General features: G+C 38.4%; 3 non-coding genes and 1 pseudogene across 3 annotated transcripts; all 4 read right to left on the reverse strand.

Moving 5' to 3' along the window:
- Positions 1–9,904: 9,904 nt before the first annotated feature.
- On the reverse strand, positions 9,905–13,260 carry LOC122229850 (annotated as a pseudogene).
- On the reverse strand, positions 12,600–12,734 carry LOC122199042. The gene has a single exon (XR_006193312.1). It is a non-coding gene; the product is annotated as a small nucleolar RNA SNORA4 (small nucleolar RNA).
- Positions 12,960–13,089, reverse strand: LOC122199033. The gene has a single exon (XR_006193305.1). It is a non-coding gene; the product is annotated as a small nucleolar RNA SNORA63 (small nucleolar RNA).
- Positions 13,261–13,445: 185 nt separating the features above from the next.
- Positions 13,446–13,625, reverse strand: LOC122199064. Its single transcript, XR_006193332.1, has one exon. It is a non-coding gene; the product is annotated as a small nucleolar RNA SNORA81 (small nucleolar RNA).
- Between the last annotated feature and the right edge of the window lie 1,359 nt (positions 13,626–14,984).

Raw genomic sequence — 14,984 nt, forward strand, 5'->3', positions numbered from 1 at the left:
CTACATATTCATTCTAACACTGAATAAAAGGAACCCATCCACCCTTGCTTGTGCAGTTAGACCTCCTTATTAGCTACAGATAAAGTTTTCTTTGTGTCACAACTCAACCTGATGCAGTTTGACTCAACAAGGAGCAAACTCACATTGGCTTGGTTACAAAGCTGGGTACTGCAACAGAGTAGTTCATCTTTCCTAATCTTGCCCTCATCAGATCAGTACTACCAGTGGGGTTTGGTTATAGTTTATGTAAATGGTGCTTCTGAGGATGGGGCATTTGGATTTGAAGACTTCCTAAGTACCCTGAACTGAGGAGGGTGACTGTAACTGAACTCTTTTGAGTTTGCTCCTTGGTGAATTACAGGTAGACACTACACTGGTGGGCGGGGGGGTGGGGGGGGTGGCGGGAGAGGAGGGTTGTTACACCAAGTAAACTTTATTTGCAGCAATTAAAGAGATCAGGGGAATAACTTCCAAAGCCATAACTCCCTGAGCAGGGGTGAGCAGTTTCCTTTTATTTAGGGTTTAGAATGAATATTCAGAAAGGGGAGCTTTCTCATTGTCTGTAAAGTTTGCGCAAGCTTAGAAAACACGAAAGGTATGGTGTGTTAATGAAGCTTGGGCTCCTGCTAGGGCAGAGACTTTAACATTATAGTGAGGCAGAGGTAACTGTCAGAGGAGGGGAAGTGGCTAAGGGCAAGCTCCAAGAGCTAGTATAAATTAGCTGGGGTCTTGGGCTCCTTATCTTGGGAGGGGGCTTTAGGGCCTTGCTTACTTTTGAAATAGCACTGGAAGTTTTAACCACTGATTATTGTCTCTGATACAGTTAAACTATTTTCTTGCCTGGTAGAGACTGTTAGTTTTTGCACTTTCTTTGTTCCCTCAAAGTCCTTAACTGCTGAGGTTTTTGCGTTGTGTGTGTGTGTGTGTGTGTGTGTGTGTAATTCTGACAGCTCCTAGGAAGTTCTGTAGGAAGTGTGCTTGGACAAGTAGGGTATAGATGGGGGCAGAGGACTTGGGGTGGGAGTTGGGGTGGGGGTGAGGGCATGGGGATAGATGGGGGCCTGAAATGACTTCTTCTGTATCAGAAAAGCTGTGTCTTGACTTTCTTTTACTGGAGACCCCTAACTCCTTCTGCTTACAAAAGTGGCTGTTCCTATTTATGTAGCACTGTTGAGTTAGCATGGAAAGTCCTGTGTTCTAGGAAACCACTGCCCCAGCACATGAAAAATCCCAGCTTTAGACAATGTATGCTGAAGGTTGGGGAAAATGTATAAATCCATATGGCCAGCCCCCAAGTGTCCCAAAAGCAACACTGCTTTTAGTGTCAAATGGATACAGCATAGATTATCTGTCTTCCAGAGTTGGTGTTGCTGATGTTGGCCGTCATGATTTGCAGTTCACAATAATCGATTATTCATTCATGTATGACTCTAAGTGATGCAACTGAAGTCTGCAATCTCAGTGTGTCCTAAGTGTTCATTATTTTAAAGAAAGATGGAAGGACACATACAATTGGATTAAGAAATTTAATAACCATCAGTGTTCTATAGTTTTCAGAGTATAGGTCTTTCACCTCTTTGGTTAGGTTTATTCCTAGGTGTCTTGTTACTTTTGGCGCAATTGTAAATGGGATTGTTTTCTTAATTTCTCTTTCTGGTGAAAGAAATTGAAGAAGACACAAACAAATGAAAAGACATTCCATACTCATGGGTTGGAAGAACAAATCTTGTTAAAATATCTATACTACTCAAAGCAATCTACACATTTAATGCAATCCCTATCAAGATACCACCAGCATTTCTTGTAGAGCTAGAACAAACAATCCTAAAATTTGTATGGAACCACAAAAGACCCCAAATAGCCAAAGCAACTTTGAAAAAGCAAAGCAAAGCTGGAAGCATCACAATTGCAGACTTCAAGTCATATTACAAAGCTGTAGTCATCAAGACAGTATGGTACTGGCACAAAAATAGACATACATCAATGGAACAGAATAGAAAACCCAGAAATAAACCTAAAACTATATGGTCAATTAATCTTTGACAAAGCAGAAAAGATTATCCAATGGGAAAGGGCAGTCTCTTCAACAAATGGTGTTGGGAAAACTGGACAACAACATGCAAAAGAAAGAAACTGGACCACTTTCTTACACCATACACAAAAATAAACTCAAAATGGATGAAAGGTTAAATATAAGACAGAAAACCATCAAAATCCTAGAGGAGAAAACAGTCAACAACTTCTTTGACCTCAGCCGCAGCAACTTCTTACTAGACACGTCTCTGGAGGCCAGGGAAACAAAAGCAAACGTGAACTATTGGGACCTCATAAGGATAAATAGCTTCTTCACAGTGAAGGAAATAATCAACAAAACTAAAAGGCAACCTATGGAATGGGAGAAGATATTTGCATATGACATATCTGATACAGGGTTAGTATCCAAAATATATAAAGAACTTATCAAATTCAACACCCAAAAACCAAATAATCCAGTTAGAAAATAGGCTAAAGACATGATTAGACATTTTTTCCAAAGAAGACATACACATGGCCAGCAGACACATGAAAAGATGCTCAACATCATCACTTATCAGGGAAATGCAAGTCAAAACTACAATGAGATATCACCTCTCACCTGTCAGAGTGGCTCACCCAAGTTCATTCTTCTTCATTATCACTCTCCAGTTTTCCCAATACCATTTGCTGAAGACACTGTCTTTTTTCCATTGGATATTCTTTCTTGCTTTGTCAAAGATTCGTTGGCCATACATTTGTGGGTCCACTTCTGGGTTCTCTATTCTGTTCCAATGATCTATGTGTCTGTTTTTGTGCCAGTACCATACTCTCTTAATGATAACAGCAGAAACAGACTCTTAATTATAGAATACAAACTGATGGTTACTGGAGGGTAGATGGATGGAGGGATGGGTTAAATAGGTGATGGGGATTAAGGAGTGCACTTGTTGTGATGAGCACTGGGTAATGCATGGAATTGTTAAATCACTGTATTGTACACCTGAAACTAATATAACACTGTATGTTAACTAAGTGGAATTAAAATAAAAACTAAAAATAAGAAACTTAATAATCAAAAGAGTACATTCTGCCCAAAGATAGAAAAGAATTTGGGATTGGACATTGCTATAGCTTGAATGTTTGTGCTCCCTCCACCCCCCAGCCCCAGCCAAATTCCAAATTCATGTGTTGATGAAATCTTAATGCCCAGTAGGATGGGACTGGTATGTTGGGCCTTTGGGAGGTGATCAGGTCATGAAGGTGAGTATTCATGAATGAGGTTAGCGTCCTTATAGAAGAGGCTCGAGAGAGTTTTTTTTGCCTCTTCCACCATGTGAGGATATGAGAAGTCTTCAACTAGGAATAGGGCCTTCACCCAACCATTCTGGCACCCTGGTTTGAGACTTCCAAGTTCCAGAACTGTGAGCAATAAATGTTTGTTGTTTATAAGCTACCCAGTCTGTGGTATTTTGTTATAGTTGCTGAACTAAGACAAGTATGGTGAGGAAGGGGATGTGAAGTCATATATGGAGGCTAAATCTCACAACTTGGATTAGATAGCCAAGTCCCTCTAAATCAATCCAAAATTTTACCATCTGCCAAAAACTATATTTTGAAAATAGTGGCTGCTATATTAGCTTGGATTGAATACATGAACACATGCATTATCACACCTTTGATTGCTTTATGAAACTACATACAATTACATTTCCTGATTCAGAGGTGCCAACTAAAATGTTTTGTGGGTGAGCAAAGGGGAAATTTGATAACAGATATCTTGGCCCCTTACAATGTGGAACCAATTTTGTCAGGTCTTACTACAGATGCTTTTTACACTAAATCAAAGAGTATGTCAACTCACAGCAACAACAACAAAAATGTTCCCCCTACTTCCTAGTTATTCTGATTTGAACAATGGAGTTTCAAATGGTCTTCTTGACTTATGTGGATATTTTAACAATGCTGCATAAATAAAAAGAACGTTGATATCTTGTCCAAATACAAACTAGATTTTGCTTATTTATGAACATATTTGGCAGATATTGTACATATAATTTCGGCAAATTCCATTCTGTCTATAAACTTCTTGGTAGAGAAAATGAAAAGATGCTACCTCCCAAATATCCTGCACACCATGTATACAAACACCATTAAAAGGGGTGTCATTGGCTTATTGTGATATTTAATGCAAGTTTTGATCATTTTTCAGTTTTCTCAAAATGTGCTACTAATGAAATTTTTGCCTTATAGAAATAGAAGGAGATAGCTTCTTCAGACATGTACCCACAAGACGGCTATCACTGTTGCTGGTCATATATTAATAGAAACAAAAGACTTGATTGACAAACAGCTGGTCTGCAAAAACAAGTCTGTAGATACAAAGTGAATACTATTGAAGAGCTAAGACCTAATTCCTACAAGTCTGAAAACCTTTTCTTCTGGTTTCTGGCCCAGCATGTAAGAAACTGGAAGTTGCCACTCCATCCTAACAAGAAGTAAAAGGCTGACCAAATTGAAAAATCAGCAACTCTTCTTATCCATGGGAGAAGTGAGGTCACAGGGCAAATAGCTGCCCTCAAATTGGAGAGACCCCCATGTGAATACAGGGAATCACAACTTACCTGACCAGAAGCCCGCAAGCATAGTTCGCCATGGGAACCAGTTCCAGGGTAGGGAAACTTCAACTGTAATCGATGAATTCGTGGGAACTCAGTGTGGACAACTCTGAGAGTTAAAAACTTCAAGGGGTATAGTTTTATCAATTGTAATACTCTAGTTGGGAATGGTGATAATGGGGGAGGTAAAGGGTATATGGGAAATCTCCACCTTCCCCTCAATTTTACTTTGAATCTAGAAATGCTCTTAAAAAAAGTCTTAATTAAAAAATTTTACTTTTAAACCGAAGAAGGACCCAATCATTGATGGCTCCATACTTTTGTATATTTTACTTCCAGGATTTTTTTTTTTTTAAATTTTTAATGTTTATTTATCTTTGAGGGAGACACAGGGTGAGTGGGGGAGGAGCAGAGAGAGAGGGAGACACAGAATCTGAAGCAGGCTCCAGGCTCCAAGCTAAAGGCAGAGAGTCTGACGCAGGGCTTGAAATGGTGAGATCATGACCTGAGCTGAAGTTGGCCACTTAATCGATTGAGCCACCCAGGTGCCCCTACTTCTAGGATCTTGACCAGGTTCTCAAAGTGAACACTGAGGGAAAATCTCCTTATGTTTCCAGCAGAAGAGGAGAAAAGTCACCTTTTTGAAATAAGCCAGAGAATTCTGTTCTTTTTAACAAGGCTTCTCTCAGGAAAATATATCTACTCAGAGACTAACTGACCTGGGGGAAGGAAAGTACCCAACTCCAGCTCACTCTAGCCATACTATCACATCAAAGGGTAGGAGTTGTGGGTGGAGGGAAGAACTGAGAAGCATATGTGAAGTTCACAGCTGAGGGACACAGTCTCACTAAAACACTAAGACCTATTCATAGGATTGTAGAACACTTAAAAAAAAAATCTCACCACTTCTTTTCAAAATCATAATGAAATTCCTAGCTAATCCAATAAGAAAAGAAAAAATGAAATGTATACAGATTGGGAAGGAAGATATAAACCGTTTTTTATTCACAAATGACTTAATAATATATGTAGAAAATCTGAAAGAATCAACAAAAAAAGCCTTGAAACCAATAAGCAATTATAGCAGGGTTGCAGGAATGGAAGATTAATACACAAAAATCAATTTCTTTCATATATTCCAGTAGTGAATATATTCACTAATTATTACTAATTCACTAATTATTCACATAATTTATTCAATTTATACCTAAAATGAAATACTTAGGTATAAATTTAAGAGACTATGTACAAGATCTATATGAGGAAAACTTCAGAACTCTGATCAAAGAAATCAAAGAAAAATATAAACAGAGAGATATTCCATGTTCATGGATAGGAAGACTCCATATTGTAAAAGATGTTAATTCTTCCCAACTTGACCTATAAATATAATGCAATCCCAATAAAAACCCCAGCATATTATTTTTGTGGATATTTAAAAAACTGTTTTGAAAGTCTATATAGAGAGGCAAAAGACCCAGAATGGCCAACACAATATTGAAGGAGGAGACGGAGTTGGAGGACTGATACCACCTGACTTTAATACATACAATACATCTACAGTAATCAAGATAGTGTTGTATTGGTAAAAGAATAGATGAATAGATCAATGGAACAGAATAGAGAGCTGTGATATTGTGATTTATAATAGGAAATATATATTTGTCTTCCACTGTTCCTGGCACATAGCTCCTAAAACCCTTGTAATTTCCCATATAATAACTATAGGAACATCTTTCATTACGATATTTAGTTTTATTCCCAGTACCCGAAATAACTCCAAAGGATAAAGGTGAAGAAAGTGTCTTTTGTTTTTCTTAATAAGTCCCTTTCAACCACACCAGCGTTTATATTAATGAGATGACTTTTAGAAAGCCCCTAAAGAGGGAGGCTGGTTGCCAGAGGAACCAACCCTGTGGTTACAGGGTTAGAACTTTAAGCCCCACCCTCTGACCAGAGGTTGAATGGGTCACCAATGACCACGGATTTAATCAATCATGCCTATATAACAAAGCCTCCATAAAAATCCCAAAGGACAGCGTTCAAAGAGCTTCTGGGTTGGTAAACACGTGGATGTGATAGGAGAATGTTCCTTCCCTCATACCTTGCTCTATGCATCTCTTCCATCTGGCTATTTCTGAGCTCTATCCTTTTTTTTTTTTTAATTTTTTAAATGTTTATTTAATTTTGAGAAAGAGACAGAAGACAGAGTATGAGTGGGGAGAGAGCAGAGAGAGAGAGGGAAACAATCTGAAGCAGGCTCCAGGCTCTGAGCTGTCAGCACAGAGCCCTATGTGGGGCTTGAATTCACGAACCATGAGATCATGACCTGAGCTGAAGTCAGATGCCTAACTGAGCTACCCAGGCGCCCCTAGCTCTATCCTTTTAAATTGGTAAATTTTCTTGAGTTCTGTGAGCCACTCTAGTGTATTAATCAAACCCAAGAAGGGGGTCATGGGAACTTCCAGTTTATAGCCAGTTGGTCAGAAGCATAAATAACAAGGACTTATATTTGGCATCTGAAATGTTTGGTTAAGGGGTTATTCTCATGGCATCGAACACTTAACCTTTGGCATCTAAACTTGTCTCTAGGTTAGATGGTGTCAGAATTGAGTTAAATTTTAGGACACCCAGTTGGTTTTGCAGAACTGTTTGTGTGGGAAAAGCCCCAACATTTGATGACCAGCAGTGTCAGAAGTGTTGTGAAGAGTAGAGTTTTGAGAGCAGAGGAGAAAAATAGAGTTTCTCTTACAAGAGCCTAGAAGTAGACCCACATAAGTATAGTCAACTGTACTGATCTGATCTTTAGCAAAGGAGCAAAGACAATACAATGGAGAAAAGATAGTGTCTTCAACAAATGTGCTGGAATAACTGGACATCACATGGAAATAAATGAATCTACATACAGACCTTAAATCCTTCAGTAGAATGAACTCAAAATGAATCACAGACCTAAATGTAAAATACAAAAGTATAAAACTCCTAGAAGATAACATAGAAGAAAATCTAGATGACCCTAGGTTTGGTGATGATGTTTTAGATGCAACACCAAAAGCAGGGGAGCCTTGTACTTTAGACTTTATCCTGAGGAAAAGGAAATCCACTGAATAACTTACATGTTTTATGAGATCATCCTGGGGGTTGAGTGATAAGTGGATTGGATAAGGGAAGACCAAGGGCGGGGAAACAAGTTTGGCGACTGTTGCCAAAGTCTAGATAAGAGGAGGAAGTTCAAGGTAATGGGAAAAGTAGCCCTGGGGCAAAATGAAAAGTTGGGTTTTGAACATGTGGAAGTGCCAGAGTCATCAGATTGAAAACATCAGGGAGCAGTTGGTCTGATGCTTGGAAGGATATATAGGAAGCCAAAAAGGGTGTGGAGAGGAAGCAGAGGGCCTTGTGCAGAGGAGGAAGAGTGGAAGTGAGGTCCTGGAATGGAAGAAATGTGGGAGAAGGAGCAGTGCCTTGTTCTAATGAGTTCAAGAAAGTAATCAAAGGTGTCCTTGGATGGAGGTAACAGACCAGCATGATCCTGAATACAATCCACATTAGACAGGGAAATGAAGGCCTTCTAGTAAGTTTGGTGGTTATACCTTTTCCAAATACAAGTTATGTTTGTTTTGATCTCACCTTTATGCAGTTCTTGCCACCTGCCTTCTAGTCTTGGCAGGGAATGAACATCAGAGTAAATGTCATCCCTTCCATTTCATTATTTAGGATTTCCTTTTGCACATTTACTTACTGAAGGCAGTGATGACTTTTAATTGCTTTGATAACTTCCAAGGATTTTAGCCTTTGCCTTATTTGTCACAGCAGCAGTTTTGTGAAAACAGCAAACTTGCATCAATACTAGGACTGAGGAAGGATGGGGGCTGTTTCCACCTAGAAATTCACCACCATATTCTTTTCTGTGTGATACCAGTCAAAACAGCTGGTGGAATATTCACTGCCTATCAGTGGTTCTTTTGATAAATTATGAGCTGTGTTCAACGTAAAGATTGCTCAAGAAGTAATCTGTAAGAAAAGACCAGGATCATACTTGGTTTCAATCCTTGCCTAATAGGGCCTGTGACTCCATGTTATCGTTATGGAAAAAGAGCTTTACTGATTAATTAGCTTATTAACATAGAAAGCGTTGCTGTTAAATAGCTACTTTGCATATACCAGGAAATTTTTGCCACATGAGAAGGAGAAACCTTGCATTCTAATACTTCTTTTTTGTCAAAGAAGCAGAAGGTGCTTAGCCGATGTTGCTGTTGAACATCTGCAGTTGACCAAGTGACTAGTCTTTGTGCTATGGCTAAACAGCAGCTAGCTTGGAACTATTAAAACTTTTAATGAAAAGCAAGGATACAGTGAGTGTATCCTTTGTTTATAATTCTGTAACTAGAATAAAATACTTATTGTAGTGTGCTGTTTTATCTTATCTTGGAAAATAGGCAATTATGGCAAAAAGCATAATTCTTTAAGGAATAAGGACCAAACAACTTTAAAGAAAAAATATTTGTTATTATAATTTATTGAATATTCGATATACAATATGGCAAATTTTCTGGGATTTAACCCTAGGATATGATTGTTGCTGGTGCTTATTAGTAAAAGGCTCCAGTTCATGCTTATGACTAGTAAAATGTTTTGCTGTTGGAGAAGTGGATAAAGTACACCAAAGATGGCTGATTGGATTAAAACAAACTCTGGTCTCTAGCTTAGAGACCCCTCCTCCGGGTTCTTCTTTCTTTGTTTGCTGAGCGCCCGAAAACCAACCCCCGCCCCCCCCAATATGGAGGCTGGTAACTATAAATTACCCTTCCCGCTCACATTCGGGGCTCAGATCTTTGGAGAAACGGTCTCCTCTGAGCCCGTCAGTGTTAAATAAATCTCCAATCCACCAAGGTCTCCAAGTGCCGCTTGGTTTTCCCGCCAGCATTCCAGCCTGATGCCGTAACATTACAAAGTAAAAACACAATACCATACAAAATGAAATCACTTTATTTAAAAAAAAAAACATTGTTGAGTTTGTTTTATTCAGTCTAATGACTAACGCAATAAAAGCAGATAAACTAGTTTAATATAATTGGATGCTTTTTTTTAAAAGAGATTTTATTTCTAAGTAGTCTCTACACCCAACCTGGGGCTTAAATTTATAATCTCAAAATCAAGAGTCACATGCTCCACTGACTGAGCCAGCCAGGCGCCCCATAATTGGCTGCTTTTTTTCTTTTCTTTTCTTTTTTTAAAGTTTATTTATTTTTGAGAGAGAGACACAGTGTGAGCATAGGCAGGGGAGAGGCAGAGAAAGAGGGAGAGACACAGAACTTGAAGTGGGTTCCAGGCTCTGTGCTGATGGCACACGTAACTCGTAACACAAATGGCCATCAGCACAGAGCCCAATGTGGGGCCTGAACTCACAAACTGTGAGATCATGACCTGAGCCGAAGTTGGACGCCCAACCAAGTGGGCCACCTAGGCACCTCAATTGGCTGCTTTTATACAGCACATATTGTCCAGTCCACAATATAGTATTAAATGATGGAGCACACTCAATATAACCATTTTTACAGAACTAGGAAATAAATTTCTAAGAATAATTGTTACAACCCCATCTGTCATATCCAACTCCAATATTCTAATTCTGAAGCAGATAAAACCAATGACCATCCTCATATGGGCTCACGAGTAAGAGTAGTGTTACCATCAAAATCTGTATTTTTGATCCGTTATGAGCATTGAGACGAGCTTCAAATATTCCCAAAGAAAGAAGCACAGTGGACGTTATCATCACCTATTCCACAACAGCGAGTGCTCCATTCAAAACTGTCTCATCCCAGGAATTAAATAAGGTCAGTCACATTCATTGGCATTTCCTCCACTGTGCTATTGTAGAAAGTCTGAATGTCACAAAGAATCCACTTGTCTTCTTCAATGTTTATGGCCACAGCTTTCCTCCCAAATCAGCCTCCACTGCCAATTCTGAACAAACAAAAATTATTAATCAGAATATTGCTTATCAAGTACAATATGAGCTACTAACAATATGAGCTACTTGTTAACCATCAGTGGCTGTTTATTTCCCAAGATTATATATAGAGTGATTCTAACTAGATGCCAATTACAATATCTAGAGAGAAAAAGGATTTCTTTTGTAGTTAGTGGAAAGGATTCCTTTGGCTGCAAAATCAGATTCTATCAGGCATCTTAAGCATTATTATTTATAAAGCAGATGACAGTATTGTGTTTGTGGTAGTGGAATTAAAGCCCATACCCAAGAGGGCTAGCCAAGAGCAGTTGTTGGCCTGGGACAGATGTAAACACCACAGACTAAACAAAAAGAACAATTACGTAATTCGTCTTGACACACTTTTGGAACTATAAAGTGCAACTGTAAACTCTGGAATGTTAGCTATTGTTTAGGACTAGGCAGTCTAATACAATAGCCAGTAGCTACATGTGGATATTGAAATTAAAATTAAATAGAAAATATAGTTAACCGGTTGCATGAACCACACCTCAGTAGCTGCATGGTGGCCTGTCACTTCTGTGTTGGGCAGCACAGATATAGAATATTTTCATTGCTGCAAAAGTTCTATTGGACAGACTTGGTCTAGGACTTAACTTTTTATAGCGTGTGTGTGGAAGGAACTTCCAAAGATCTGTCATGATAACCCATACTTATCACCGCTTTCTGCTCAGTTCACCTAAGACACCGTAACACAGATGGCTGAGATATATGTACCACCATGGCTCTATACCAAAACAGATAATACAGCCAATTAAAAATGCCGTGGCTGGAGCGATTTAAAATATCAAATAACCGGAACAAGAAAAAAACAAATATGGAAATACTGACTCGCTCTTTGTCCAAACTACATGCTGTTTCACTCGTGAAACCATGTCCTAAATTAGGCCAGTGCCATCTCTGAGCACCGTCTCATCATCTATTCTTGTTGACTACTACATTTTGTCTTTCTTTTTTATTTTAATGATTGATTTTTTAAAACAAAAGTTTATTCTTAAATGTACAACAGGATCTAAGACACTCCATTCTACTAGCTATCGGCAGCAACAGGGTTATGACAGGGAATCCAGATGTTTAAACAGAAATGGAATTAAGGATTACCATTGCCTCAGGCACAAGGAACAGTTTACTTTTTGCCAGATTTCTTAGTTCTGCCTGTGACCAGGGGGCCCTTCCCTGCAGCCTGGTCTTGGCCTTTTAGCTCCTGGAGTTTCTTCTGCTCCTCTTTTGGCTCCTGCTTGAACGCCTTATGTTGGCCATCTCCTTGGCCTACTTCTTGGGCTGCTTCGGGGGCTTCTTCCTGCCCCCTTTGCGGCTGGACATGGTGCCTCTATATCTTTTTAAAGTTATTTTTACATTAGTAGCAAGACATAATTTATTTAGTAATAAAACCACTATACCTAAGCCAGTGTCAATGTAAATTGATACCAGAAAATGCTAACAAAATCCCAGTTATAGAGGAATCCCCAAGAAAGCACAAGATATGAATAACACGACTAAAAAAAAGGACTCACGTGTAAGCTAAGGCAGCCGGATCTAACAGCATTGTTGATTTTTCCTTTGAATATCAATTGTACAAAATCCAAAGTCTGGGCTACATTTCACATTTGTTTTTCTACTATGTTCTGATCAACCATGAATCTCTCCAAGTAGAATTTAAATACATCTTACCATGTTACTAGATGATAAGATTGTTGTCCTCATTCATATACCTGATTTTAAAGGTTGTCTGGCTAACAGAATCACACTTGAACAACAACACATAAATTTATTTCACCAGAATAAAGGCAAATACTCAATGAAGATGACAAATATTCAGTTGAGAATACAGTTTCCCCAAGTGGTGGGCGGTGCATAGTTTATAACCATAGATACCATTGTACATAAAAATCATGAGCCTGAGATCACGGTAGTATACATTCAAGTTCTGATTCAAACAGCAGCTGCTGCACACTCTTCCAGGCCACCAAACAGTAATGAACCGCATAGAAATCATACAGCTCACTGTGGAGTGTGGGCTTTATTTCCCCACATAGCTTGAGCTGACAAAGACTGCTAAAAATCTTCCCCTCAAAACCAACTTTTGGCAGATGACTATAATTAAATGAGGAATTGAAATACCAGTAAGTTGGCAGTAATCAAAACGTGGTTTGTCCCATACCTGAATTCCTTCCCGATAATGCCTTTCTTTCTTCTTTCTTTCTTTCTTTCTTTCTTTCTTTCTTTCTTTCTTTCTTTCTGTCACCACCTGCAAAATATTAATAAGGCCGAATTCTCAACAGTCATCCCTCAAGTCAGTGTTTAACTTGATAGACATGTCTGAGACCACGCATCCCTGGCTGCTAAGCACCAGGGCAGACAGGGCTAGAAAGGTAACAGTTTTATTTTGAGCAGGGGTAAAGACAAGGCAGCACTTTACAGCTACATTGTAACTACATCCTGCATCAGTTTATTAAGGAAGTAATTAGATATTAACTGTGTCTTAACTGGCAATACTAGGGAAGAACTACTCTTACCACATCAGAAACTGAACTTCCTGGCATGCATTTTCTCAGAAGCCAGTCTACCCTCTGCCTTGTGTTCTGAAAAAGTACAGCCTGTGTACTGGTAGGTCTCTTGTATGCCACAAGGAGCATGTAATTCCAACCCCCCTCCCCACACCCCCAGCCCCTGGTATTGCAGAGAGGAGAGGAAAATGTTAATAGAATCAGAAGAAAAAGCCATTTGATTTCTTACTCTCATCCCTGCCATTGCAAGGGGCAAGTTAGAAATTCATTCTATTAATTCTACTTAAATACAGATATTATTGCACCAAATTTTAGAACAAAGTATCCTGGACTTAAGAAAGAGGTTCAGCTCAGTTTTTTTATTATCTGGTATAATTGTTTCTCTTCTTGTGTTTACTCTGCTGCTTTATTTATAAATACTAAGACACGGTTACTACTTTCTGTAATTTTAGTACAGAGCTTAAGTAAGAAGGTAAAAAAAAAAAATTCTGGCCATAATTTTTATGTATATCAACTAGAAAAACATTACCCTCTTTCAAAAATATTATAAAATACTGGTCCTTTCAAGGGTCAATTCTTCCTTCTTTATTAGAATTTGAAATGGATTTTTCATGAACTTTTTGATAACTTCCAACATATCGATTGACATTAAGGCAGAAAACAACCCAACCTTAAAAGAAAAGAGAGAGATAACTAATTATTTTGACACATCAATTAAGCAGATATAACAGTTTTCATAATAATACATAGAGAAATGTTTGAGACCAAGCGTCCCTGTCTTACTATAGAATTGAGCTAGACAGAGATTGTAGGAAACAATTGCTTTCAGCAGGGGGAAAGGACAATATAGCACTTCACAGCTATACTGTAACAATTAACCCAACCTGCTAGCTATAGACAAATCATGTGCCCACCTTAATGCTTATATTTAATTTCTGGTAAATCTCATGGATTTGACCTTTAATCCCTTGACTCCACATTTTTATCTGCTTCATCCAAAACAAGCATCTTGACCCATTTTGGAAAGTTAAAAAAATAAATCTTACTTAAATGTGGGTTGTGCATGGGGACTTCCTTCCAAAGACTACATTACGGAAGGGGAGCGTAACTTTATTGGAGAAACCTAACAAACACAACCTCAGCCAGGGGACCAAGGTCAGCTCAACAGTAATAATCCTTAATTTAATGAGATGAAAATGGCACTTTACTTCTGTGGTCTTCCTCCCCCAAAACCCATAACCCCAGTCTAATCTTGAGAAAGACATCAAATTCCAATATAAGGGCATCCTACTAAATAGCTGACCGATATCTGACTCCTAAAAACTGTTCAGGTCATCAAAAACAGGGAAAATTTTAGAAACTGTCACAGCCAAGAGGAGCTTAAGGAGACATGACAATTAAATATAAACTAAATGGGTGGGATACTGGAACCAAAAAAAAAAAAAAAGGACATTAGGTAAAAACTAAAGAAATCAGAGTAAATTCTGGACTTCAGTTCACAATAATGTATCAAGGTTGGTTCATTAATTTTAACAAATACCACACTAATGTAAGATATGGGAAACTCCTTACAAAGTATATAGGAACTTTCTGAACTATCTTCTCAATTTTTCTGTAAACCTAAAATGGATCTAAAATATAAAGTTTATTAAAGGAAAGTCCTAGTATCATGTCTAGGAATTCATGCATTTGGCTTAAACAATGAGGCGAATTATTTTCCCTCCTGTACCTCAATATCACCAGTTTAAATATGCCCTAAGTAAAATATGGCGATACTTACAAAGATAGCTTCCATTTAACATATCAGACGCTCTCCCTGAAACACCGGTATGT

This window comes from Panthera leo, chromosome C2, assembly GCF_018350215.1.
Source record: "Panthera leo isolate Ple1 chromosome C2, P.leo_Ple1_pat1.1, whole genome shotgun sequence".
NCBI lineage: Eukaryota > Metazoa > Chordata > Mammalia > Carnivora > Felidae > Panthera > Panthera leo.